The following is a 15,645-nucleotide window of genomic DNA, read 5'->3' as shown; positions in this document are numbered from 1 at the left end:
TGTTTTTATTGAATATTTTTGTAACTGAATCTGGCAGCTGGCAGTGGAAATGTGCCGTGGAGTGGGTGTTGTAAGTAACGATGTTTGGCAGTGATTTGTGTTTGTCTGAATCTCTCCCTTCGTGTTGCCGTTTAAGTCAGACTTGAAGGCTGGGCCTCTCAGTCCTTTCAGTTATGGCTGAGATCTGCTTCATGTCAAAACTGCTCCCTCTGGACCGCACTGGGAGATGGAATTAAATTGTAATATTTTCCAGCATATATTACATTTTGTGGGTGTTTTTGCTATAGCTCTTTTTTTTTTTTTTTTTTTTTTTTTTTTTTTTTTTGACATTTCATTTCTTCGCATGGTAGTAGTATGTGTTTAACCGATCTGGTCTGTTAACAACATAGCTTTAGTGCTATTCTAAGAAGTCGATTAAACTGAGGTTCACGCTGTGGAGTTCAAGCCCCCGTCAAAATATATCTTTTGACCGTAATATGCACCTCCTGACCTTGTGCCAGACGCGGACTCATTAGTGAGTCACCATGTTTACTCCTGTCACATGATGTTGCAGTCAACCCAGGGAACTAAACGGAGCCCCCCTCCCCCAGTCCCTCCCCCACATAGACCAAGAGTCTCCACACCTCAACAGGGGGAGAAGGTCGTCTCAGGACACGGTTCATCTGAGTCTGTGAACAAACAAGGAAAAAATACATCTGGGTGATTAATAAAGCCTGGGGCCTATTTGTCAGGTTTAATTACAACAGTTATAAGACAAAAGTAATATTTTACTAATGAATAATTTATTAAAGGGTGCCGACCGTATATGGCTAAATGAGAAGAAACTTCATTGGCTTCTTAGGAGATTATTTCATGTTAAGCGATTATGCTGCTGACACTTGTATCAGCCCTTTCTATGTTTCATTTTCTTGCCTGTGAAAACAGTCATACACACACATTATTTTCCACTGTAGATGGCAGCTTTCTGCATTAATTACCCGAGTCGTTTGACAACACACGCCTCATATTTTGCTACGGCAAACACAATAAATCCCCGTAATAGTCACTGCTTTGCTTTTTCTCAGCCATGCTTTATTTCTAATGTTGGACACAAGCCAGTAGACCACTGCAGACTCTGCAGGTGAATCCTTGCACTTCCTCTGGGTTTTTCAAGGGATTTAAGCTTGCGTCAGCACTTGCGTTGCTTTGGTATCCTCTTGGGTTTGCAGGGAGTAGAATGGGTTCATTTACTCAAGTTAAATTCTGGGGAGAAAGGTTCACTTTTTTTTCCTTCTCTCTTTTTCTAGGCGTTTAATCTGATTTATATCCATACTTTGTACTTGTTTGAAAAGAATGCATTCTTATTACATTCAAAGAATTTCTTTGTGATGCTTTAGTTATGCCAGTAGTTTGTACAGCCCTTGGCCAAAACTGTTGTTTTCGATGAGGAAATGCTGCATATTAGTCACATGTAGCAGTGGAAAGAACTGCTGATCATATCCAAGAATCATTTATTGTGGCTCAAGATGGAACAAATGGCAAATATGGCATTCCAGTGCAATGTCAGCAGTGTTCTCAAATGCAAAATAGTGGTCCAGATTAGAGAGGATGAAAAATCCTGAGAGTAAAGCTTAAGGATACTGGCGGTGGACCTCTGATTTTGATGTTGGCAGGAAAAAATGGTGCCTATTTACTTCGATACCATCAGCAGGTTTGTGACAAAATTGTTAGTAGGAGGAGAGTACTGTCTGTTTCCTCTTTCTCTGCTTATCAAACAGTTGCTGTTAATGAGCTTCACATGTACTGTGACAAAGTGAGCTATACTTTGTTTCTCCCTTTTCCTTTAAATGTAGATGGAGCCCTTGAAATGTGTCTCATCTATGCTCAGTCAGTGAGGACATTCATGTAAACGCGCTTAGCTGTCTGGTGGTCGAGTCTGCAGTTCTGAGCTGAGGAATATTATGTGCTAAATCAAGATTAATGGAGTGATACTGACAGCCAAGCAATGTAGCGTTGGTCAGTTTATATGCACAGATGACAGGTGTGCAAACACAGATACACACCAGCCTAGATTTACACCTTTATTGCCATGTTAGAGCCGTTCGTGCTCCCGCTGTGTTGTTTATTTTGGTGCGGGTATGTCCAGTGAGAAGGTTGTGGTGATGGATGTGTGGCTTATTGTGAGAAACATGTAGTTTTAACAAATACATGTATGAGGCGTTCATTGCAGAGAAATGAATGCTGAAGATGTTTCTGCCACACGAACCAGTTTAAACACACTACTCCTTAAAAATAGTTTCCAGTGTGGGGATTCACTGCTTTCAGCCACGAGCGATTGATCCGCTCATCCGAGGCAGTTTGACAAACGTAAAACCACACTCACCGCACAGACCAGCAGAGCAAGCAGGGAATCCCTGCCACAGAGACTGACAGCTGCATATACAGTAGCTTGCTGGGGCTGTTTCTCCCATAAATCCCATACTCTCTGCTCGAATAATTGATTTCAAATTGATTTATAGGCTCAACTGGCTCATTTCTTCATTGTGCTGGTATGGACTTGTATTTTTGTTTCCTATAATTATTGCCTCCTTGGTTTGCCAGCAATAAGGCCAAGGTTTTACCCTCCAAATGGAAGCATTTTCCACAGAAGCACCAATTAAATATTCATTTGGATTTGTTTGTTTCTCTGACAAACCATAAATTAGACACCCCAACAATTTCCTATACATGATGGAAGTTGGAATGTTACACGAGGCCCATTTTAGCATTGCTGTGCAGTCCTTAGAATACGTCTCATACATGATGCTTTTCCACAATATATATCTTAATAATGAAAGGGGACCGATTAAGCGTTTCCTGATTTTATGTCATATGATCACTTTTAACCATTTAAGTGCAAATAATAATAATCCCCGTGACCCCAAAACTCAGGTTTCGGACTGCTTTAAGTGCACTTTATGATGTGACTGAGCGGCTATCACAAATATGGCCAACGTGGCTCGCCAACCTGCCAGTCTAACTTTCTGAGGAGTAACCATTTAAGAGGAAGTTAAATGGATACTATTATACTTCTATTAAATCATTGCTGTAGGCGCGTCATGACGTCAAACTCTTCTAAAACCATATCATATCCTAAAGTGCACGTCCTTAGAAATGTATCTACACGTTGCAGTCATTGCAACCTGCGCAGGTATTAATGTTTTGCAATCTACTTTGTCGACTCCATATGGATTAACCATAGAAGTACAAATGAAACAATAAAGTGAGGAGATAAATGTTTTTGATAAAGAACAGTTCAGTGTTTTGAACTGTCAATCATGCAAAGCTAAAATAATTGCGATGAAAAGGAGCATAATGGTTCCGTTTTAAAGATCTGTTGTGTGCAGTACACGGGAATGCAAGTGCTCAGTGCAACAGATTCTTCACAGTCACGGAAGTCAGGATAGTGTGAAGGTTAAGATGAGTCCTCATTTGCATGGATAACTCTGCCAGGGTGAAGTCAGAACATGAGCGGTGCAGGCGCAGTACTTGTTGTTGTTGTTGTTGTTGTTGTTGTTGTTAACATCTCTCTCTGTCTGTGCTCGTCATCATTAAATATTAAGGCTTTTACTTGCTATCCAACTATTCATTTAAAAGCCAAGGACCGATTTGGCACATCATTGTATTTCTAAACTAAAAAGCCATTTCTAAATGGCAGCTCCTCCCTCCTTTCTTTATATGATCAAACGCTCCTCCAAACTCTTTTGTGTCAAAGGAGATTCCTCACATGAGGAGGCAGTTGAGCTGCTATCGGAGCAAGTGCTGAATGTCATCAGGAGGATTAATGAGGAGGGAGGGACTGTGTAGTGCAGGAAGGGGGAAGATTTGGCAACACTGGAAGTATAGGAGAGTCATTTGTGAATTAAAAAATAAATACAAATTAGTGTTTTAATAAGTTTCAAGGAAGTTAAATGGGGACTGGGAGGAGGAAAAATGGAAGGAGCGAGCTTAATTTATTGCACAACCATCTAAAGTATCCGTCTTATGCATTACTCACTTTGTTATCAAGTTCCAGTCTATACAAATGTTTGAAAGAAGGAATGGCTAAAAAAAACACCTTTTGGAGGTCTTGGACCTTTTTCACAAAAGATCTCTGAAGCACCCCTGGGGGCGAATGACCCTGTCATCTCACCCCTCCCCCCTTCCACATTCAACCCCTCCGTCACTATCAGCCTCCTGCTGAATTCACAGAGCCCCCTTCTCTCCGCATGCTGGCCAGTCCTCTGCAGCTCCTGCAGCAGATGCGTCGTATTTTCTGCCAGATGTACCAGAGTGCGTCCTGCTTAAGTAGGGAAGAAAGAGCAACTCCAGGAAGGGGGGGAAAGATGCTGTAGGAGGAGCGTGAAAGAAAGAGGGCAGACGACGCAACAGTTTTACACTGCATTCGGCTTCAATGGGAGAGGCGTGTTAGAGAGAGGGAGAGCAGTAGCGGCAGCATACTCGCTGTAGCGCAGGTGGATCGCCGCTGTCTGAAGAGAAAGATTTGGCGGCAGCAGGTTTGTACTGAAGATTCTCCACAACTGTAGTTTTTTTATTCCGTGTTTTGTGCACATCTTTGTATTTTCTGTGGCTGAATGGATGCTGTGTTCCCCTTCGTAAGAGTGGCTGTATCACTGCTGTCCCTTCATGTTTCTGCTCTGCAGTTCTGTCATTCCCTAGAGCTGACCGCAGCAAAGGAAAGTGTGCGCATCAGTGTTAAACTCATGTTTTTGTTTCATTTTTTTCTTTTTAAGGCATGCACTGTCCTTCTTGGTATCTTGTTCACAAAAGTTCATTACACATTAGGAAGTTTACGAGGGATTCAGAGACTTGTATGGCATGCTAAATGAAATGGCAGAGGCCCGATTCCCTCCTTTCAAACTGGGAGTTCTTTTACTGCGGAGAAGAATAGAGCTGGGAGCTTTGAATGCACCCGAGATGGCTTTCTGTGTGCTTAAGAGAGGTGCCGCCCTCTCAAGTGTCAGCATGCTTATGGGAAGGTGGTAGGGGGTAGGTTCATGTGCTTGTAGTTTGTAGAGGGGGCTGGGATTTTTGCATCTGGGCTGTATTGATAAGGCATGAGTTATTACCTTGGTCTCTTACATAATATGAAATTTTAGTTTAAGGTTAGGGATTAAAAAAGCTGCTTTATTTTCTTGTGGTTCCTTTTTCCCTTGAGGGGAAGGAGTGATACAGTCAAGTGCTCTCGTGAATCTCTTTTCATAGATATCTGTTTACTGTCGACTGAACGGCGATAAGGAGCCATTAGGAGCAGCTTGTTTCTATTTCGGACTGTTTTTCCGGGTATTCCTATGAAAGGCCCCCTTTCATGGTTGGATAAATGACTGACTGACTGACTGGGAAAACCGGTGGTTTTGTTGCGCTTTGCTCACTTTCTTTTTTTGTCTTTTTTTTTTTTTTTTTTTTTTTTTTTTGTCTTCCCTGAAATTTCTGCTTACATTTGCTTCACTTCATTAGATTGATATAGCTTTAGGCGTTTTCCATGATCAAGGCATTGCCTTTTATGCCTCGAGGTTATGGATCATTTCTACTTGTTTTCTCTTTCTTCTCAAGAACTGAATCACAGAAATCTGTACACCATTTCAGATCAACAGTCTCTGATTTCAACACAACAGATTTTTTTTATTTTTTTTTTTGCTCAAATGCTCTGCAGCTTATCCAAGAGCTCTCACGCTGTTTGTGAAGGAAATTTGGGGCCAAGTTGAGTCATGTTTGTGCTGCAGTTCCTTTTTGAGCTACAGTAAGATCTCAAGCTACCCATCAGTGCAACAAAGTGTATGCAAATGTAAACTTAGATGTGCATAGGTTACAAAGCTTAGAACTGACCTGCGTTTTGTCTGACTTGCTGTCACATTTGTCTTTCAGTGCTGAAGTAATAAAGTCTGATTCACATCAGGAACACACCTGCCTCTGTAGTGTTACTGCATACAGCCACTGAGCTCACAGACTGTACGTTTCTTCACTAATCTCTTCCTGTTGTCTTCAGCGTGGTGCACATTGCTTACATAATAGTGAGCAAATAGTCCTCACAGGTTTGTCTTTGTTGGCTGCCTCACCTTTATCGTCCAGGCTGAACGAAAAATACTGTAATCCACACTAGGTGCAGTAGTGCGCACTGCATTGCACAACCTCAACAGACTGTTTGTTTTTGAAAATCATACATTTGGGGTTTCAAATGCTCTAATGCTTGATAATGACCAAGCATGTCAAATCTTGCTTCTGTCTTGGATAAATTTTTTAAATTATTGAAATTGGTATTCATCCTCTCATTGAGCCTTAAACCAACATCAAAATATTTTCAAACTTTGACTTAAAATCTGGTGAGTTCTTGACGATGAGGCTGACTGTGCACATACAAAGCACTGCTAGCTGCAGCTTTATATGCTGTTACTGTTGCTTTGTGGAGGTTTAACAGGAGCAGAAAAATGTTCTGCTTTGAGATTCAGTTCTGCTGCAGAAGAGATTATTAGGTGTGTACACATTGTACTTGCTGCCATGGCGATGGCCTTGGTGCTCCAATGAATCCTGAAATGTCCAATCAAATATTTGTGCAGAGTTCGTCTGCAGAAAAAGCAATAAAAAAGGACCCTTGCTGCAGGCTTTGTTTGGTCTCCTCTGAGGTTTCTCATTGTTTCAGGAATGACTTTGTGTGCTGGGCCCTTGAAGAAAATGTTGGTGCTTCAGGCCGAATGATTTGCGGTCCTTCTGGCCTTGATTTCCTCTCCCGAGGCATTTTTAAAAAAATTTTTTTTTTTTTAAAACATATATATATATATATATATATATATATATATATATATATATATATATATATATATATATATATATATATATATATATATATATATATATATATATATATATATATATTTATAATTATTTTTGTATTCACATGAACTTGACACCACATGCCTGCTCTCAGGTCAAGGTTTTGAGATATAACTTACATCTGACTTATTGTGCTTTGACCATGTAGTTCAACAACGTCCCAAAAAACTATCCAAGAGAATTTATCCCCCAATGCTGAGGGGGTGAACACGTACTGTTAGCGAGTATTTTTCTGGTCTCTCAATCAACCTCGGCGACCTCACTGGCTCTATTCCTTATGCTCTCTGTAGTGTGTGCGTGTTAGGTAAATAGCTTGGGTATTATTCCCACAATTATGTCATACAACATGGTTTCCAGCTGTCTATGTCAGCTGAACTTAATTTTGCTTTCAAGAAATTCATCCCCAACCACAGTCCATGTGTTTGTTGTTTTTTGTTGGGGGTGATTTTGTGCATGTGTGCCCGGTCTGTGTTTTGTTCCTTTTTTAAAATCTTTGCCTTAACTGTTTATATGAAAGTACACACCGAAGGTCTGTGGAGTGTCACCTGTTGGCTTGCTCCATAAAGAAAATCAGATTGAGTAATGAAAGCGCTGAAGCTTTTTGGTCTTTTTGGAGATCATGATTAGGGTCTGATTGAATACTGCGTTCCAGCTCTAAATTAAACCAAATGTGTTTTGGGCTGGGTCCCACATAGACGGGCAAACACAGCTGAAAAAATGGCTGCACACATTTCAGCTTGAATGCAGGTGCTCATGTAGTTTTAAAGCAAAATCATCTTTGAACCAGAAAAGTAAATGTGAAATTATTTTTTTGTTTACAGTGGAGAGCATTTAGGCAGCACTGAGGTCTTTCAAGCATTACATTTACATAGACAAGGCTTCCAAATCCTCAATTTCCCCCCAGGCTTGAATTTTGATCTGTTGGATTTTGTTTTCATGGGACTGACATTTAGTCATTTCTCTCACATCTTCATTCATGTTGCAAGCTTGTTACTCAATCAGAATGCAATAAACGCTCCCAAAGAGAAAGATTGATGCCGTGTAGTTTGCTGATTTGCTGCTGCTGTTATTGTTGGAGTCATGCATGAAAGACGTCCACAGCAGAAAACTGCAGCACTCCAGCCTCTGAGTAATCCCTTAAATAATAATGACGTCAGTTAAGTACCCTAAATGGGTTGAACTTTGCCCAGCAGTGGCTGGACCCCACTAACCCCAGGCTCCCATTTTACCCTGGCCACAGTGAGCTGAGTCTTGTGGGGTAAAACCAATAATGATTTAGGTTCTCCCAACACTTTTTTTTTTTTTTTTTACAGACTGTGCTAGTGAGGTCAAAGTTCATGGGAAAGGTTTCTGAAGTTGTCTTCACCAAGCAGCTGCATCCCTTGGCAGGTTAATATTAGATCTCATAGTTAAGGAGTCATGTGTTGCAGGGAACTGGAACTTCTGTAGTTCAGTACTTTATAGTTGAGCCTTTGTTGAATCCTTACGACTTTTAAAAGTTTAATGAGCTACATTATTGTGTTTATATGTTCTGGGTAGTATTTATGTTAGCCAAAGAAATGCGAGGACAGAATGCAAAGCTGTAGCTCTCATGTGCCCGGGTTATACTTTCAGTTCTGAGTCAACCTGTAGAATATCTATTTCACAAACTGACCTATTGAGGACTGGCATCCTATTACAGTACCACACTCAAATTCAGTGAGCTCTTTAGAATGACCCCCTTTTTTCAAATGTTTGTAAAAGCAGACTGCATCCCCGTTGCCACAGGTAAATTTGCGCTTCCTCATTTGACTGAACCTCCCACCTGTTTGTGCTTTGATTTCAACCACATTCACTCTGTGCTTGGTGCCAAAGTACCTCACAGATGTACAAAGCAGAGTGCTCCTTGTGTTTCCCTGCACAGCTTGTGTGGCCTAACACTGTATGTTGTCTTTGTCTTGTGAACCTGATCCCAAGTGCAAGTATTGCAGCACCATCCACAACCGTCTGGACCCACTTAAGCACTGGACAACACAGAAGTTTAGAGGCTATTGAAAGAACATGGAAGAGCATAAAATACATTAAATACTGAAAGACACTGAATAAGAAAACCTTTTCATCTTTTGGAGATGCTGTGCATCACAACATTTTTCCTTTTTGTGCTTCGTTACCACTTTTGATGTCAGTTGGCTAATTTTGGCTTGTGTCATTAACCTTAAGATATCCCTACTTTTTTTTTTTTTTTTTTTTTTCTTTTTATGAACGCTACTACCCTTTTGACCTGACATGCCTGATGATTGGTGTTAGTAATGCTGATCTTTAATAAAACAGGAGGCTACCACTTGGTTTAAAACCAAAGCCTTTTTTTCTTCTTTTTTTCCTGTGGAAAAAGTCAACTGGTTGAAAGGAGCTTCATTAACTTTTTATAGTAATGTTTTATGCCTTACTGACTATCACCATAATTGTTTACAAATGCCAGGTAATAAGCACTCATTTTCCAATACAGAATCCCTACCCAGAATAAAATCTCTTTACAAATTTGTCTTTGAAGCTCTGAGAATAAAGTGTGAATTTCACAGGAAAGGAAAGAGTGCTTTTTGACAGGTAGTTGGCTTTCCACATGTGGTGTTTGTCCTAGGATTTACAGCTGAGTGTAATGTGATGTGTGGCAGGTTGAGGAATTAGAAAAGATGGAGTGGAGCCCAAGAAGAATGATTTATAGATAAAATAGTAGCAAACAACCAGCACAAATTCATGAATAAATTTGCATCATATCCTAAGGATATGATGCACAGGACCCACTGGACCAATAACTTGGACAGGACTCCAAAGCTCCCCACCATAAAACTGGTGGACTAGTTGTTGAATACTGGTTGTTTTTACTCTGAGCATTCAAGGCGCTTTACACAACTTGCCTCATTTACCCATTCACACCCATTCAAAGGAGCACTTTTTCTACTTGGGGTTAGTATCTCGCCCAAGGATGCAGACTGAAGCAGCCAGGGATCAAACCGCCAACCTTCCAATTAGCAGATGAACTGCTCTGCCACACACCTCACTAGAGTAGGGGACTGAAGACTTGCACATTAAGTTAATTGGTCATTCTAATGGTGCATACAAAATTAAGCTGGGAGTCAGAATTTCAGTTTCCAGTTGGAATTTTCAAATGAAATGCCTCTTCAACATGGGAAGTCAGAGCAACGTTGATGTGTGTGTGCGTGCATGCGCGTTGTCTGTGTTAGATCTGCAACAGATTGGCAGCCTGTCCAAGGTGTACCCCGTCTCTTGTCACATGACAACTGAGACTTTAGCCTAGCCATGGCGCTAATTTGGATAGGCAGAAGAAAAATAATGAATGGATGAGTTCTCTGTCCTGGTAGATTGGCTCAGGACTCCCAGGTTCCTTATTAAATCCTTTTTCACTCTTTTCTTTCTGACCCTTTTTCCAACTTCTCTGCTTCTTAACTACAGTCTAGAAGTCATAAAGTCAGGATGGGGTTTCTCCTGTCCAAAAGTGGATATATGAGTAGAGCAGAGGGTAGAGACTAAAGTTTGATGTCCCACGCCTCCCATCAAGGGGATTGCGTCAGAGTGGAGCTAAAGAGCTCCGTGCTGGAACCAGCTGTGGGTTGATGTTTGGCTATAACCAAACTTGGTACACAGTCTCTGCTTTAGTAATTAACATCTGGTTCCAGCACTTTTTAACAGTGCGTGCACCAAAGTAAAATAAGTGATAGTTCAATGATGTTGGTGTACTGACACTACACTTGTTTCCCATCCTTAGTGAATCCTGTCAGTCTTACCTCAGCTGTTAGTTTCTTTCCTCTTATTCATTTAGTTTGTTGTAAATTAAGATTTACAACAAACAATAAACCTCAATACATCCATGTGAGTAAGTGAATGTTAGGGTAAACATCCTTAGGCATATATAATGGCATGTCTTGTAGTAAGAAAGTTGAGTAGAAAAGCACTATGTTTGCCATGTTTTAAAGTTTGCATATGTCGATATTTTTCAAACCAAAAGAAGCCTACTTGTTTCGGGGATATCAGAAAAAGGCTCAAGTGTTTATGTAATTATTTGAAACAAATGCAACACTTTTATACATGCTAAACAATAAGGAATCGGCAGTCCTCTTAAAAGTGAAAACATTGAGGCATAAAGGTCCAACATTACAAGCCTTGGGGAGTTTTGTGGGTCCACACCCCAAAGACTACTAGATATGAAGACTTAAAGTTAGAGAAGTTGGAGAACACATCCCAGATTCCTTGTGCGTGAGAGAGGATGGGGTCCTGAGAGGGAAAGGGGGGAAGAAACCAAATGTGCATGTGTGATTTTCCTGAATTTATGAAAGTATCAATTACATGGGTCAAGGGTTACAAACTTGGAGATGAAACAAGTAGAAGTGCAGATTAAGAAGTGGGGTGGGAAGTTGAACAAGTTAGATGGGCAGGAAAAAAAAGGCCACTTTGGCACGCATAGAGGGAGAAATTAGTGAGTGAGTTGGGAGCGTGGGTAGGTGGGAGGAGATGTTATGAATCTCCTCTTCTATTGTCATTTCCTCTGCAGCTGGTCCCGGGTTGAGAGGGAAAGAAAAATATAACTGAAATCTAAACAGCGGTCCTGCCAGTGGGCTGGGTGTTCCCCGCTGCCGACACATCTGTAATAAAACACATTGTCTGATTTCGTAATGCTGTGTTAATAAAGGTGTAGAACAGGTCTGACAAGCTAAAGATGCACAAATGTAACACAAAATCTGAATAATGAATAATCCGTTGTGCAAGGGAGAATAAATCCTTTTTAATAGATTAAAACCTTCCGATTTGAGTTCATGTGGGAAATGAACTTGATAGTCTAGAGTTTCTTTATTTTGTGGAGTTGTTTCATGTATGTACTCACAATTTTTGTGTTTCTCACTGTTTTAAGTAAGTCTCAAGATTTAGTCTGGGAAGACAATTTGCTCAGATTTATTGCCCAGCCCCAGCCCTTGAAAGAGACCTCCATAGCCCCTTGTCTTCTCTCAGGTCAGGTCTGTGCAGCTCAGCCTGACAGTCTATGGTCGTGGCCCCTTTAAAATATAGCCATTAGGGATTTTATTATCGGTCAGTTAGCCTGTGGTGGTCTTTCACAGAAACGGTTCTATACAAATCATAGTTGACTGTCTGTAACAAAGGGATCACAGAGCTGAATGAATGGATCAATTTAAACATGGCATTTGTTGAGAAACGGCTAAATGGCTATGATAACAAATCCTTTCAGTTCTGATTTTATTTGTTTGGTCGAACTTTTTACACATTGCTTGGCCTATTTTTGTTTTTTTTGTGCTGGTGTGAAAAATTAAAAACAAGCAGGATTTATATCTCTTCCTCTACAGCTATCCTTTAATTCTTCATACAACAGTTTGTCACGTTTTGTGCTTACAAGTGTGCTTATCACCATAAAACTTTGAGAAGACACCAACAATAAATGCGTGCCTTTATTTCACTTTGACTTTTTAAAGACTCTCAAAAGAGTAGTCTATTTTGTGCACCAATGTTTGAGGCAGAGGAATGTAGCTGCCAGAAGCTGTTGATCACTGGGAGACACATAGAGGTGCTCTCTGCAATATTCCTCTAAGCCAAATGTTGAGCCAACCATTTTAGCACAGTAACATAATTTCGGGATGCTTATATAAGTAGGACTGCTTCATTATGGGTCACTGCATGCTGTGTGCTGCACTAAAAAGTCCTAACACTGAGCAATACACCAGGGCATTTAATATCCCCTTCACCGTTTTGATGCAGTACTTTGTGTGGCATTTTACGAATGCCATAAACATAAACAAACTCACATTTGGAGCTTTTTTGTTCGACGCTGTATACTTTTAGCTCATGGATTTGTCCTTTACAACATCCCAGACTGGTTTCTTTCAAAGCTTCTTAGTGCTTCAAAGGATACTACTTGGCTTGGCCTCACAAAGCTCGTCATCAGTGCCGCTAAACTAGCTCGTTCAGAGTCCGCCGCTTCCCTCTCACGCTCCATGGAGTTTGGCAGGTAAAATGGCCAGAGTTATGGAAGTCATTAAAATTCCTTGGGAACATGTGGACCCTTGTTTATTTTTCTGTCCAGGCGGGAGGGTGGAGGGCTGCCAAGATGCTGCACTGTCTATCTCTCAACAAGAAAGTGTGTGAGAGAAGAATGACCTGGTGAAAGATGAAGAAGATGAAAGAGGGGTTAAAGAAGAGGAGGAGGAGGAGGACACACAGGTGGTGGGACTGAGGGGAAGGATGGAGAGCAAAAGTTATCTAAAGAGAGAAATGCAGGCGGGACAGTGAGAGAGAGGAGGGGGCACAGTCCGACAGCCTGTACTGGACGCCAAAGAAAAAGTTTAACAAATGAACGCCGAGGTTTCAGTGAGCCGAACAGGATGAGGATTAGAGACGGATGGATTCGCACACAGGCTGCAGGCAGAAAAGCTGAGACAAAGAGGGATGTAGAAATCAAAGTAAAGTTAGAATCTACCAAACAGACACACAGGGGAAAAAATGTGTTTTTCTGTCTCCATGACACTATATATGAATTACGTGTACGACCTTGATAAATCCTTTCATTGAGTGTGTGTGTTATCAGGGTGGGAGGACAACTTGATGAGTAAATATGTACATCAGCACATTATCCACTCTGCTAATTCTTTTACAACCCAAACTAAACTGTTAACGCTCACAAATCTCAGCTCAGTGTAAGGAATAACAGGAATAACCAGACGTTGCTCCCTTTTAATGAACCCAAAGTATCATGGGATCAAATGGGAAGCATCATGCCTCAAATTACTGTAACTTTTACTATTTGTGTCAATCAAATGTGGTCCAGCTGCGCACACAAGGCTTTTTTTTTTTTTTTTTTTTTTTTTTTTTTTTTCCTTTCCATCCATCCATCCATCCATCCATCTTCATCCGCTTTATCCGAGGCCGGGTCGCGGGGGCAGCAGCCTAAGCAGAGAAGCTCAGACCTCCCTCTCCCCAGCCACCTGCTCCAGCTTATCCGGGGGAACACCAAAGCGTTCCCAGGCCAGCCAAGAGATATAATCTCTCCAGCGTGTCCTGGGTCTGCCCCGGGGCCTCCTCCCGGTAAGACATGCCCGGAACACCTCACCCAGGAGGTGCCCAGGGGGCATCCTTGTCAGATGCCCGAACCACCTCAGCTGACTCCTTTCGATGTGGAGGAGCAGCAGCTCTACTGTGAGCCCCTCCCGGATGGCCGAACTTCTCACCCTATCTCTAAGGGAGAGGCCACCCTTCGGAGGAAACCCATTTCTGCCGCTTGTATCCGCGATCTCGTTCTTTCGGTCACTACCCACAGCTCGTGGCCATAGGTGAGGGTAGGGACGTAGGTCGAGAGCTTCGCTTTTACACTCAGCTCCCCCTTCACCACGACGGACCGGTGCAGCGTCTGCATCACTGCAGCCGCAGCACCAATCCGTCTGTCGATCTCCGGCTCCCTTCTCCCATCACTCGCAAACAAGACCCCGAGATACTTGAACTCCTCCACTTGGGGCAGGATCTCGTCCCCGACCTGGAGTGGGCACACCACCCTTTTCCAGGTGAGAACCATGGCCTCAGATTTGGAGGTGCTGATCCTCATTCCCGCTGCTTCACACTCGGCTGCAAACCGTTCCAGTGCGAGCTGGAGGCCCTCACCCGATGAAGCCAACAGAACCACATCATCCGCGAAAAGCGGAGATGAGATTCTGAGGCCACCAAAGTGAAAGCCCTCCGCCACTTGGCTGCGCCTAAAAATCCTGTCCATAAAAATTATGAACAGAATCGGTGACAAAGGGCAGCCCTGGCGGAGCCCATCACCCACCGGGAACGAGTCAGACTTATTGCCGGCAATGCGAACCAAGCTCCTGCAACGGTTGTACAGGGATCGAATGGCCCGCAGCAATTCTTTTTTTTTTTTAAATTTTTTTATTTTTATTTTTTTAAATAAAAATATTCTTATGTTTTAGCTTACCTTCTGTTGTGTATGTATATGTATGTATCTATACCAGGGGTGGGCAATCTCAGTCCACGAGGGCCGGTGTCCCTGCAGGTTTTAGATCTCGCCTTGGGTCAACACACCTGAATCACATGATTAGTTCGTTACCAGGCCTCTGGAGAACTTCAGGACATGTTGAGGAGCTAATTTAGCCATTTAAATCAGCTGTGTTTGTTCAAGGACTCATCTAAAACCTGCAGGGACACCGGCCTTCGTGGACTGAGATTGCCCACCCTTGATCTATACACATACACAGAAATGGTCATAAAAGCTTGTCGAAAGCAGATGACCAGACCATCAGATCATTTCTCCCTTCAAATCCTAGACTTGTCATTCCACACCATTGTCTTCTGTTAAAGCCATAAAACATTGTGGGTTGTTAATAAGAGACCTCTGATGGTGTCTCCTTTTCTGTGACCGGCGAGTTTCTCCGTGTGCAATACCCGGTCAGACTTATATCGCCCACCTACCAGTCATAAATCTTCTCTGCCTTCATTTTAAATGTGGAAAAATCCTTTCATGCTCGTGTTTAAACACCAGATCCGGGAGGGACCTGCTGTGCTGGTGGGTGTTTTCTGTGATTGGTTAAGCAGAGAGGAAAGATTGAAAGGGATCTTGGTGCAAAGTGTTGCTCAAGGGTAACTGGCATTGCGTTGAGATTAAAAGAGAGACGACCCGTCTGTACGTTCCATCAGACACCTTGTAAATGGAGTCAAGTCACTGCCGCATTGGCAATACTTGTCTTTTTCTGGTCTGGAGGTGCTACTTGGATTACTGTCTGCTGTTACAGTGGTTGATTGTTGGGG

At 42.0% G+C, this 15,645-nt stretch overlaps 1 protein-coding gene across 8 annotated transcripts in view; it reads left to right on the top strand.

The window, feature by feature from the left end:
• Nucleotides 1-15,645, top strand: part of add3a (adducin 3 (gamma) a) — a 98,486-nt gene that overhangs the window by 25,446 nt on the left and 57,395 nt on the right. Inside the window, exon 1 of one of the 8 annotated variants that reach the window (XM_040004705.1) lies at nt 3,897-4,514. The exons of the other annotated variants lie outside the window; for them this stretch is intronic. The gene's annotated coding sequence lies outside the window, so the exon portion shown is untranslated. Of the gene's footprint in view, nt 1-3,896; nt 4,515-15,645 lie in introns of those variants that run through there. 8 annotated transcript variants of the gene reach the window in all.

The sequence above is a fragment of the Simochromis diagramma genome, unplaced genomic scaffold (genome assembly GCF_900408965.1).
Source record: "Simochromis diagramma unplaced genomic scaffold, fSimDia1.1 OVJJ01000487.1, whole genome shotgun sequence".
Lineage (NCBI taxonomy): Eukaryota > Metazoa > Chordata > Actinopteri > Cichliformes > Cichlidae > Simochromis > Simochromis diagramma.
This window is presented reverse-complemented; position numbering and strand designations above follow the sequence as displayed.